Below are 13,502 nucleotides of genomic sequence, written 5' to 3' on the forward strand. Positions count from 1 at the left end.
GAACCCGGATTGAAACACAAAAGGCAGGGGTGTATCCATATTCATCAAGGATACCCACACCTCCAGGTTAGTGGCACAGCATAATGCCTCAGAGATCATCTGCAACTAACAATGAGCAAAACTGCAATTCAAATTGTAGCTGCTACAGATCACCTACCATGACCCAGGACTCCCATTCCGCATTTCTGGAGACACTGGAAAATATGAAGGTTCTACCAAACGCCCTAATATTGGGTGATTTCAATTACCCAAACATTAGCTGGGAGAACTACTCAAGTACTAACTCCCTTGCCCAACGCTTCCTAGAATTTATAAACTCGAATGCCCTGGATCAACTGGTCAACACCCCCATCAGAGGTGACAACATATTGGACCTGGTCATCACCAACATGGGCAACTGGTGTTCTACACTGGAGGTCAACCCCTCATTGGTTAGATCAGATCATAGACTAATCACTCTGGGTATCCACATTCTGCTCCCACCCCCAATCAAGAAAACCACCATGAAAAACTTTTCAAAAGCAAACTTTGCGTTACATAAGACCGAGGTGGAAAGGTTCACAACCCCATGCTAAAGGACAATGCTGTTTAAGCTGCTGAATCCCTTACAAAGGCACTCTATGAGCACCTGCAAGAATGCATGGATCATGTTATCCCAAGCAAAACCAACACTCACTCCTCCAAGAAAAAGAAACCAGTCTGGTGGACCCCTGCCATAAATAAGCTATACAATAGAAAGAGGAAACTAGTACAGGAAAGAGTAAAATCCCAAGAAGGAAAGACATCCCTGATCAGTATCAGCAAGAAACTATGATCCCTCATAAAATCATCCAAGGCTAGCTTTGAAAGAAAAATTGCCAAGGACTCCAAAGATAACCACAAAGCATTCTTTAGATATGTCAAGAACCTAAGTGGAAACTCTCAGATCTGCTCTGAGTTAGTGCAGAATGGCACAAAATACACTGAACTGACTGATATTGCCAACATTCTTGCAGACAGGTTTAGTGCAAACTTCACTCCCCCCCTCTCACCCCGTAAAGGGCCCATAACCATACAAGAAGAATGTAGAGCCCTGGCAATCACTGACACACAGGTTAAAACAGCCCTATCCAAAGCCCAAAATACAGCTTCAATGGGACCAGACAGTGTCCCAGGCTGTGTCTTAAACTAGCTCCAAAATGAACTAACCCCTCACCTAAACACACTGTTCAAACTCAGCCTCTCTATAGCTAGATACCCATAGAGTGGCACACAGCAACAGTTGTCCCACTCTACAAAGGTGGAGCCACAACAGACCCTGGGAACTATCACCCTATAAGCCTGACTAGCCTGGTCTCCAAGGCTATGGAGCACATCATCATGGAACTCATTAACAGAGACATTGGGAACCTCCAAACATTGGACCCTACCCAGTCTGGCTTTGTTAAGGGCAGATCATGCCTCCTAAACCTGGTGGACTTTTTTGAGACAGTTACCAAGGCATTAGACAAGGGAAAGGAGGTCCACACAGCCTACCTAGACCTCGCAAAGGCTTTCCACACCATTCCCCAGTCTGGTATTATAGACAAGCTCACCAGCCTGAACATAAACCCCTACATCATGAGATGGGTTGCCAATTGGCTCAAAGATAGAACTCACACAGTGAGATTTGCAGGCTCTAGGTCCGACTCTAAACGTGTTACAAGTGGCGCCCCCAGGGATCAGTCCTGGGACCCCTCCTGTCCATTATATACTTCTCAGAGGTACAGACAAGCACAAGAGGACTATGGCTGACCAAGTTCACAGACGACTGCAAACTGGGGGCCATAATTGACTCTCCAGCTGATACAGACATCCTCCAGAAGGGTCTCACTGAGATGGATACCTGGTGTCAAAATCATGGCCGCAAGCTAAATGCCAAAAAGTGCATAGTCTTCCCCTTTGGAAAAAACAAAGTACCCGCGAACTACCACATACGTGGTAGTCCTCTAAATACAGAAAATGTAATAAGGGATCTGGGGACCCAAGTAGATAGTAATCTCTCCTTTGATAATCATATTGCCAAGGTGGTTAGAAAATCCTTCTATGTGGCCAACCTAATCACAAAAGGGTTCACATCTAGAACAAAAGAGGTTATTGTGCCCCTCTACTCATCACTCATTAGACCCATCATAGAGTACAATGCCCCATTTGGGATGAACCTTACAAGACACCTGCAACAGCTGGAAAGACCACAGAATTACCTCACCAAGAGAATTTCTGGCCTCAAACAGATGCCCTATGCAGTCCGACTGAAGAAACTCCAGCTGTACTTGGTTGCATACCGCTTACTCAGAGGTGATCTCTGCCTGACATACAAGGCCATGTCCAACCCAGAATTGATGGACATGCTCCACCTAAAATAAAACAAATCCCCAAGAGTCACACACTCTAGGGATCTAAACCTCACCACAATGATAAATAGGACATGCTGAAGGAATAGATTCCTGTCCCAGAGACTTCCCTTGCTTTGGAACAGGATTCCAATCTACATTAGGCAGAGCCCCTCATTAACACTCTTCAAGAGAAACCTTGATGAGTGGATGGGAAACAGAAAATTTACCCCGGGGATCACTGCAGTGGCTTTGCTGGACGGAGGCATAGGGAACTAATGGCTCTGCTGGACAGAGGCACAGGGAACGAATCTAAGGGGGTGGCGAAAGCCAACATATTCTGGCTAGGCCTATAGATGCCCTTGGGCAGATAGTGTAGTACTACCTATGAACCTATGAACCTCTATAAAGAGGATAAGAAATGGTGCAGATCAGAAAATAGAGAGTGGGAAGACAAGAAGCATTAGTAAAGACAGAAAGGTAGCATGCTTTGAATTGCCTGTGCTGTTATATAGTTGTCTCATTTGCCAGATGGTTGGCTCAACCTAAAACAAGACTGATAAATACTTTTCATTGTTTCTGCACTTGCATTGTATAGAGTTTGTGTCATTTTAGAAGTATTATTTTACTGTTGAAGTTGTACTTTTTGCCTTTTTTGTGATTTTAAGTTAGAACAGCTCAACTTAAACTCTCGTAACAGTAGATGGGACTTGAGGCATTTCTTGGGTGGGGATTAGTTAAAGGATAAAAGAGTGTATTGTTTCTCATTGGCCAGAGGGCACTTTTCCTTGTTTTTGAAGTTTTGCTGCCAATATGTGGTTATCACATTATACAGTGGTGGTTAGCAGTGCCCTGTATAGATGCAGGAGATTAGAACTAAACAACTCCCTGTAATACTACCCCTGAAATCTCCTCAGTACTTAGTTGTGCATATATAATCTTGATTGTAGCCTTTACTTTTAAAGGACCCAACCTAGTCAGCTGTAAACTATCTTGTCCCATCCCTGTGTAGATCACTTAATAAGGATATGCAACAATGGATACACGCTTTCCTACTATCTCAGCAGCCACTTTGCTAGATATTTGCTCCTAAAGCAATGAAGCAATTGTCTCATGTTTACAGACAATCATTTAATACTTAATTCTGACCGCGTATGTGAGAGCTGTATTTATACAATGTCAGTGAAGGCAAAGATCTCACATACAAGCACTTACAAAACCAAACAGGTTCTTAGTAAAACTCACACTACACTAACTCATATAACATAGTCCAGACACAGTCCATCACATGCTGCAGCTCTTAAATGCAATATTGCTAAATGCTAAAGGCCTCCCAGACATTAATACTCATTCTCAGCATCCTCAAAAGCACTCAACAAAACAACACCCACCACAACACATAGAACCAGCTCAAACGTCTCGACTTCTAATCCCATAAGACAAGCCACTAAAAAAAAAAAAAAAACAATATTTTGGTCATAGGAGACTGGATTGTGATACACTCAGATGCACCACTCACCAGGATGAATTAGGAGAGAATCATGATCAGGTGTCTAACAGTGGCCAGGATCCACCACAGCATACATGCATGCAGGTCATTGAACCACAAATATCATTATGACACAGTCACAGTCCACATAGTTGTAAACAATCTGAGATGTACCTCCTCAGACTATATGAAGAGACATGATAGAGCTCTTGTACTGCATCCCAGGTTGGTATGAGCATAGTACTGAGCATCATTGTACCTTTTCCAAGCATCTTGCCACAATATGAACAAAAGATAACTGGCTTGAATAATTGGCTTAGTTTTTTGGCGTCATTCATAGGGGGTACAATATTTGTCAGCATGGGAAGATATGGTCCAGCAGACCACAATGATTTGCCAAGGATAGTCTGCATGTGTCTCCTGTAGGCTTTTGAATATTAGCTAATACATTGTCCACCCCATACTGCTTTTTTAGTCATTGCCAACCAGATAAATCTTTCAACATAGCAAAACCAAAACAAACCAAGAAGATCTAAAGGTGTTGCTCAATGTCAGGAGTCTAAACAAGAAACCTGCTCCCTGCAAGCTCTCCTCACCTTGGAAAATGGAGACATCTGTGCAGTTACTGAGACATGGTTTACAACCAGGGAGGAAACTCCATCAGTTCAGGGGCAAAATACATTCTATGCATTTAGACCATCTACTGCACAGGAAGGGACAAAAGGTGGAGGCATCACAATTTATATCAAAAAAACACAACTCAAGGCTGATCAAACTTTTTGACATGCTTGAGCTTTTCTGTGTACAAATTACTATAGGCAAGTTCCATACCTTATCCTTGCAAGCCATGGGTCAACTTGTATGATCCAGAAAATCCATAACACATACTTAAACATGCTGGAGACACTCTGCATTTAATCTAACATGATATTCATGGATGACTTTAACTACCCCACTATAAACTGGGAATCATACATGACCCCAAACATGCAGGCCCAGAGTTTCCTGAACTTTGTAAATACGGGTCTATATTATATAATCAAAATTTTCGAAATTTCAAATCCCATATATTCGAAAACATATGATCGAATTTTGAAAGTCTGAATATATAATAAAAAGCAAAAAAACAAAAAAAAAACTTACCTTAATGGTGCAGCCAGGGGGGCAAGCCCCCATGCACCCCCCACATCCTCCATACTTAAATATACCAACTCCGAGATTGCACTTCAGTGCAGAAAAGGGAAATTCTCCCATTCTGCACTGTATGGCGCCGTTATACTTAACCTTTGAACACTTGAAATGTCGTTCTTATGGTGTCAACCATATGACGTTCGACATTTCAAGGGTTCGAGGTTCTAATAGGAACCCATAAATACAAACACCCTGGACCAGCTAGTCCTTGCTCCAAATGGGGATGTGAACATCCTCGACCTGGCCCTCAAGAAGATTGGAGAATGTTGCAGCATCTCGCCCCAGTCCAATGTCCTCTCTAGTCAAGTCGGACCATAAAGCTGTCTCCTTTGAAATAAAAATAAGACCTGGGACCCTGGCCAACACAGGAACTTTTACTATTAAGTGACATTTTGGCAAAATTCCAAGCCCCTAGAACCTTGACAACAACTCTGCCTATTAGAATTGTTCATACCTGCAAACAGACAGCTGTACCCACCCAAAATAAGCACAGGACAAACTCAAAAATAGGAATCCCAACATTAATATCCTTAACCATCACACTCCTTCATTGCCAGCAATCCCGCACTTAAACTTTCACTCTCTAAACCCTGCAAAACGAACTACAAATTATACCTATAATGACTTAATTCACCTTCTTATAAATATAATTCTAGCTCATATCCTAGGTAGACTTGACCTTAAACTGTTATTCTATTTACAGATTAAGCTGTGTTATGTCTATAACTGTATGTAATAATGTATTAAAGTTAAACTGCATTTTTCTGTAATATAATGTAATGTGTACATACAACTTTAAATTGTCAGAATGTCTGTACATTTTTTGGAGCTTTTCTTTATGGGCCTCCACTGAAAATGAGTTTCTGACCCCGTCGGACTTTCCCGGTCAACAAATGTCAATAAATAAATATTAAATAATAGGTTGCACAACAAAAGGAAGAAAATTCATGGTTAATATTAATAAGTGCAATGCCTAACAAGATAAAAGCTCCCTCATCAATCTAAACAAGAAACTCAAAGGGTTAGTCAAGTTTACTAAAGCCAAATATGAGGTAAAAGTATCCTTCAAGGCCAGTGATGCCCAGAAAGCTTTCTTCAGCTTTGTCCACTGCCTTAAAGGCAGAACATAACAATATGCATTACTGATCGATATTGAAGCCATCTGTACTGAGCCTGAAGACATAGCAAAGCTACTGGCTGACAAATTTAGCTTCAATTTAACCCTGCTCCCAAGTGACCCCTCAGGAAATATATAACTCCCCCAAACTATTGCTAGTGAACAGGTCTTCAATATACTCTCCAAGGCCAAAATCAATGGGCCTGATTATATCCCAGGATGCCTACTAAATAGTATGAAATATGACCTATCAGGGTCACTGAAATCACTATTTAACAGTAGCCACCAGACAGGCATCATGCCAAGCAAAGGGAGGACTGCAACTGTTGTCTCTTTGCACAAGGGAGGGCCATCCACAGACTCCAATAATTATAGACCCATAAGTCTGACTAGTCTCATATGCAAGGCCCTGGAAAGAATTATCATGGAAATGATAATCAACAACATAAGAAACCTTCAGACACTGGGCCGAACCTAGTTTGATTTCATCAAGGGCAGATTATGCCTTCTGAGTTTGGTGGACTTCTTTGAGAAAGTTACCAAAGCAATAGATGAGGGCAAAAAGATGCATACTGCTACCTTGATCAGGCCAAGGCATTTGACATAATAGCTTAGTCAGGCATTATAGACAAGCTGAGGAGATTAGATATGAATCCAGCTGGCACCCAGATAGGTACTCAAGAAGTTAGGATAGAGGAATCTACCTCCAAAAAGTAACTGAGCAGGGGCAGGGCTAGGGTTAGCCTGCATTACTAAACCTTAGTACCTCTTAACTTAAAATAATGCCCTTCTCATAGCAGTACCACTTTTCATACAAGTTTGAGATAAATGTGGTTGGATTATGGGTAGTGCATCGGAAAAGGAAATATTTTTCCTTTTCCAATGTACTGAGTGTTGCATTTTTTTTATATGAATAGTGAATGGTTGACATATCATGGTACATGTTGTGTATGTCAACTAAGTGATTTGTAAACCATTCATTATGGAGTTATATATCTATCTATACACATACACACACCCATCTTAGCACACACACACACACACACACACACACACACACACACACACACACACACACACACACACACACACACATCTATATATATATATATATATATATATATATATATATATATATATGGATCTAGGACTTTTGATTGAAAGATCAAAAGCCTGAATCCATTACCACCGAACACACTTTAACAAAAGCGCTTTCATCGAAAAAGCGCTTTCGTTAAAGTATGTTAAAAAAACCCCCACAAAATCTACTTGAATGCAGCAGCCACCCTGCACCCCCGTCGTGGGGGGACTGCACCCCCCCACACCCCCCTACTTTAATAGTCTCACTCCGAGGTTGCACTAAAGTGGGGAAAAAGGAATTTTCCCTTACTGCACTGTAGTACGACTGGAACAACAAGCATACTTACATTAAAGTGCTGCTTTGGTGAACAGCACTTTCGCGCAAGTATGCTCACCAAATTGGGATTCGGTGAAAGATGCAGTCGAGAATCTGTACGGATCCCATATATATATATATATATATATATATATATATATATATATATATATATATATATATATATAGATATATATATATATATATGGATTCACTTTAGAAGCTCGAAATGCTGAAATATCGAATTTCAGAATTTCAAGCCCATAAAGTGGAAACATGAAAAGCATGAAAACACAGAAGCGTGAAATTCAAAATCTTGCATATTGGAGATGTTGAATTAGCACTTCGGGTGTTTCACTGTGGTTATAGATTCAGGTAGGTGTTTATGTTTTAAGGGATTTGGGTAGGGGTTGTGGTGTTAGTGTGTTTTGTTACTGAGATGTGTGTGTGTGTGTGTGTGTGTGTGTGTGTGTGTGTGTGTGTGTGTGTGTGTGAGGAGAATGTAGCTTGTGTGATGGTGTTATGTGTGTTTTTGTATGTAGTGCATCCTTGGAGTTAGAATATTTAAGTAGGGGGGTGTGGGGGGCTTGCCCCCCAAATGGGTGGCACAGAGGGGCTTGCCCCCCTGCTTTTATGTAGGCCAGAGCTTGTGTTTTTGTGTGGGGAGGAAGGTGTGTGTTTGTGTACAGCAGAACCACTAGTTCAACACCTTCGATATGCGAGATTTTGAATTTCGCACTTCTGAGTTTTCGTGCTTTTCAGGTTTCCACTTTATGGTCTTGAAATTCTGAAATTCGATATTTCAGCATTTCGAGCTTCTAAAGTGTATCCATATACACACACACACACACACACACACACACACACATATATATATATATATATATATATGGGTCTACTTCAGACCATCAAAACTCCAGATCATCGGAATTTACATAGCCAAAATGATTTCAATGAAACTACATACCATTGAAAGCTGACAATATTTAACCTGACTTCATCGAACACAGCCCTGAACTATGGAACTCAAGTACACAAACTCCACGTATATTATGCCCATCTCCCAAAACACTGGAAACCTAAATTTTCTTATCCTACATTTTTGCAGGGGGGCTGTACACCCCTGCACCCCCTACACCCCCTGCAAATTAAATATACCAACTCCGAGATTGAACTATATTGTAGACAAGGGTAAACACCCACGGCATGCCCACATCTACTCGAAAGCCATCCAGTGAGGTATGCACATAAAGCATCTCTGTTCTTTTTTATAGTGTTGCAAGAGAAAAACAGGAAGTAACCTAATTTCAATGAAGTCAGGTTTAATATTGTCAATTTTTGATGGCATGCACTTTTGATGAAATCATCAGAAGTAGACACACACACACACACACATATATATATATATATATATATATATATATATATATATATATGTATATGTCATTGTTGTTTGTCTTTCGGCTTTTCCCAGTTAGGGGTCGCCACAGCAGAACTCCGGTCCGCTAATGATTGGCAGTTGGTTTTTATGGTGCCAAGTTGCCTGCCCAATGCCCAACCTTCAACGAAGGCACGCCCATTCACCGCATGTCTTTCTAACGCCCACTTGACCGTGGGGAGGACATGCAGACTCCACACAGAAGGCACTCCCAACCGAAGCCGAGAATCGAACAGGAGAACCTTTTGCTGTGAGGCAACAACGCTACCACTGGACCACCGTGGAAATCTACCCATATATATATATATATATATATATATATATATATATATATATATATATATATATATATCTTTAGATATACATACATATATATATATATATATATATGGGTCTACTTCATAAGCTCAACAGGCCATTTGATCGACATTCATTTGGTCAACAGCTCATTTGGTCGACAACCAGTATTCAAGGCAAAAACCTGGGATTTGCCCCCTCCCCAATGTTGTGTGACCCTGGAGTTGTTATATATAGTTAAGGGGGGTGTGGGAGGTACAGCCCTGCACATTGGGGTGTGTGGGGGTCGAATCCCCCCACCTATTTTCATTTACAATGTGTAGTTTTTGTTGTATTTTCATGTTTTAAATGGAAATAGGTGGGGGACATCACCCCCCACACCCCCCAATGTGGGGGTTGTGCCCCCTCACCCCCCTAACTATATATATCAACTCCAGGATCGCACAACATTGGGGAGGGGGGAAAATACCTGTTAAATGCCTTGAACACTGGTTGCCGACCAAATGAGCTATTGACCAAATGAATGTCGATCAAATGGTCTGTCAATCTTATGAAGCAGACCCATGTGTGTGTGTGTATATATATATATATATATAGAGAGAGAGAGAGAGAGAGAGAGAGATGAGTGTGTGTGCTATTTTTGAAAAAACGTGATCAATGGTGCTTAAAAAAGTAAGGGGAAGCTTATAATCTTTGTATATTTTTCTCTGACTGAATATATTTTTGGAGCTTTGTACACTGTGCCTTCAATTAAAAGGTGTCTTGCATGACTCAGTCAGACCTACCAGGTAACTAAATACAAATAAATAAATAAACATTTCCATAATTTTGAATTGCATGCAACAGATTTGTTGTTTTTCTTTTACATTACTGCTATTTAATTTCATTATGAGGTTTCCTTATCTGGTGTTGGCTCCTTTAGCAGTGCTTTCCACAAATAGACTTTCAAATAGAACTAGATTACTCATTCCCTTACATACCACTATTTATTCACTGAAAAAGCATATATATCAGCAGTCCTGAAACCTTTCCTAACCCTTTTATTCTTCCAGTGAAGAATCAGATCTTTTCATGTTTTTTTTTTTTCAGTTGGCTCATTCAAATGATACAAAATGCAGCAATGTACTCAATAATGGCTAAATCAATCTTCTTTTAAGATTTATTTGTTACCCATATAAACCTAGAATAGCCTTCTCACATCACACAAAGTCTTGGAATCAACAGTGAATCAATTTTCCAGATATACAATCTTATGTAAAAGCATCAATTTATAAAACTATCATAAACTGGACTGATACTAACTATAAATGAAAATGGAAAATATTACATTTGAATATTCTTGATAATGAGAATAATAAGTTGTATAAATACACTCTAATTTAAACAATGTATTTTGGAATTATCTTTGTAATATTATATAATATAAATTAATATGTCAAATATGTCATATACATTCAGAATATTTAAATTCTTTTTTAAATTTTTTTTATAGAAATGATTTATCCTAATATTAATAAGAAAGTTTGGTTTGAGTCTTTTATTCTGTTCAACAAAACAAAAAACTTTCATAATAAAATTAATGTTTAATTATCAGAACCCTGGCAAACAAAGGGACTGGGTTGTCGGTACCATTGTATTAAAGATCTAAGACCTAAAGAAATTCAACATCGTATTTCAGAATTTAACTTAAATTCTCAGGATTGGTTATTAATACATAACTTGAAAACTTATACAAATGACTTATGCATATCTATTTCAAATTCATGTTACAAAGATGAACCCAAGCCCTTTTTCTATTTTATGAAATTATATATTACAATAAAAAGAATAAACAATTCAATTTCTAAACTTCATAAAATATTGGTTGAATGCAAAGCTAATTTAAATGCAAATTCTGGAATCACATTACTTTGGGTAATGCATTACAATTTAATTCACATAGCAAATCACAATTATTATCATCTATTAAGCATACCTCATGGTCTCAAACGTAACATATTTTTACATAGAAATTTTAACATAGGGCCTTCCTAAGTCCTAACAGAGTTGTTAAAATTAATGGAAATAAAATTATTTCATGTTGGAGATGTTCACAAAATTGCAAAGCTGATTGGGTGCATATAGTTTATGAATCTTCTTTCTTGTTTTTATTTTGTTTTTATTTTTATTTTAAAAGCATTATTTTCTGATAAATTTTCTCTTTCAAAGTTTTTGATTTTATTTAATATAATAGACAAAAATATTCTGAAAAAATATAAATTATAATATTCTGTGGTCTATTATGGCTGTTGCAAGGAAGAGCATTATAAGGAAATGCAAAACATCTTCACCTCCATCACTTGAAGATTTTTTTCATATTTCTAAAAGAAGCAACAATTTGAGAGACTGAAGTAAAAGAATTAAGAATCTATCCTAATATATTCTTCAACAATCCTTGAATTAAAGTAATTTTACTTATTGACTTATATTTGGCAAATAATGATATTAATGACTAGATGAACAAGGAAGCTAAGAAATCTTGGAGTTCTATATTTAATATCTAACATCAGACCTTTGTAAATATTGTACATAATTTAGATGTTCATTTGTTAGGACTATGTCATTATGTATACAATTTAAATTTATTGTATTTGATTATCTCTTATTATTTGTTAAAAAAACTTCTGGGTTAAACAAAATGGGCTAAAGTAGGGAGGTAGACACAAAACAGTAAATTAATCTCCCTGGAGAAATTAGGCAAGTCTTTAGAATTAGATGGCCAACATAATATGCTTTTCTGACTTTCATAGCGGGATATTAATCAGTGCTTAAACTGTATTCTACCATTGTTCTAGATCTTTTATGATTGTGTCATTGCTTATAATTTGACCTTATACTTTGTAATCATAATTTATGTCCTTTTTGCCAAACTTGCACAAGGTGTTCATGCTGTCTAGACCATATTCAAGGACTTCAGACAAGGCATACCTAGTTCATCTAGTGCCCATTGCCATTTCCTGATTTGGTACCCCTTAGCTTTATTGTGGCATGAGCCAAACAAGGGCATAAAAGCACCACAATCTGGTGGTCAGTGCTGTAGGAGCCAATCAGCCATCCAGATCCTGTTTTTGCATCTCAGCAAAAAAGAAAAAAAAAGTCCACAATACTCCTGGATGTAACAGCCAGTCAGGGCCCTCTCTTCACTCATCCTTCCTCAGCGGAGGATCAAAGAAACAAAAACAAAAAAAAATATTGTTTTTCTTTAAACCATAGCAAACTGATTGCTATTGCAGTTGCTACAGTTTGTACATAAGAAACTTGGACTGCCAAAGCAATCATTATAATAGCAACTGCTTGCTATTACAGTTGGTAAAGTTTGTGCACAAGAAGCATGGGCTGAAAGCAATTGTTATAATAAAAAATAAAAAGAAAGAAAACTTTCTGCTTTAACTGTATCAAAATACTTGATGCTTTTGTAGCTAGCCGTTACTACAATTTTGACCCCACATGGAGAGCTACAGCACTCAGTTTTTGCCACAATTGTAATACTGGCATTTAAAAGCCAGTATGCACTACAGAGCAATCATGATTGACTTACTGTGCCCCCTAATACTTTGTGCTTGGGCAGCTGCCCCTGTTTCCCACCCTAGCTACACTACTGGACTTCAGCATCTTTCATTGAACAAAATTTGCTTCCCAGTTTGCAGTCATTTGAATATGTGGTTATCCATACCATGCTTCTCACATTGGTATATGAGAAAAATAGTCCAAAAAAAGAGGCCCTTCTGCTTGGGTCACCCGAAAGTTACCTCTGCTACTATAAAGAGGTAATGCCCCACCAAGACTTGCTGTGTTCTTTGCACAATTAGTGTTTCATCCATTGAGATTTATACATGAATTGATATTTAATACTGAACACCTTAACAGGGCAAGATAAGCAGTATGCACAGTCATCCCTTCATCAAGTGCTGCTGTTATTTCTTCAAAGAATTCACAAGATTCAAAAACCAATATTTACCCATAACAAACTTATACTGCTCCTTCTTTAGTAGAAGTAGATTCCCTGTGTCATATGAGATAAGCTCCATTATGTCAGTCAGGATAATGGAGCAGTCTGAAATGCTGGGTTCAGCTCACAAATTTCTCTGGAGGTATGGGTTTGAATCCCACTTCTGACAAGTAAATTTAGCATGTTGGAGAGAAAACATTATTATCTAACACCTTACTTCACCCAAGGAACATTA

This window comes from Protopterus annectens, chromosome 2.part0, assembly GCF_019279795.1.
Source record: "Protopterus annectens isolate FY-2018-M chromosome 2.part0, PAN1.0, whole genome shotgun sequence".
Lineage (NCBI taxonomy): Eukaryota > Metazoa > Chordata > Ceratodontiformes > Protopteridae > Protopterus > Protopterus annectens.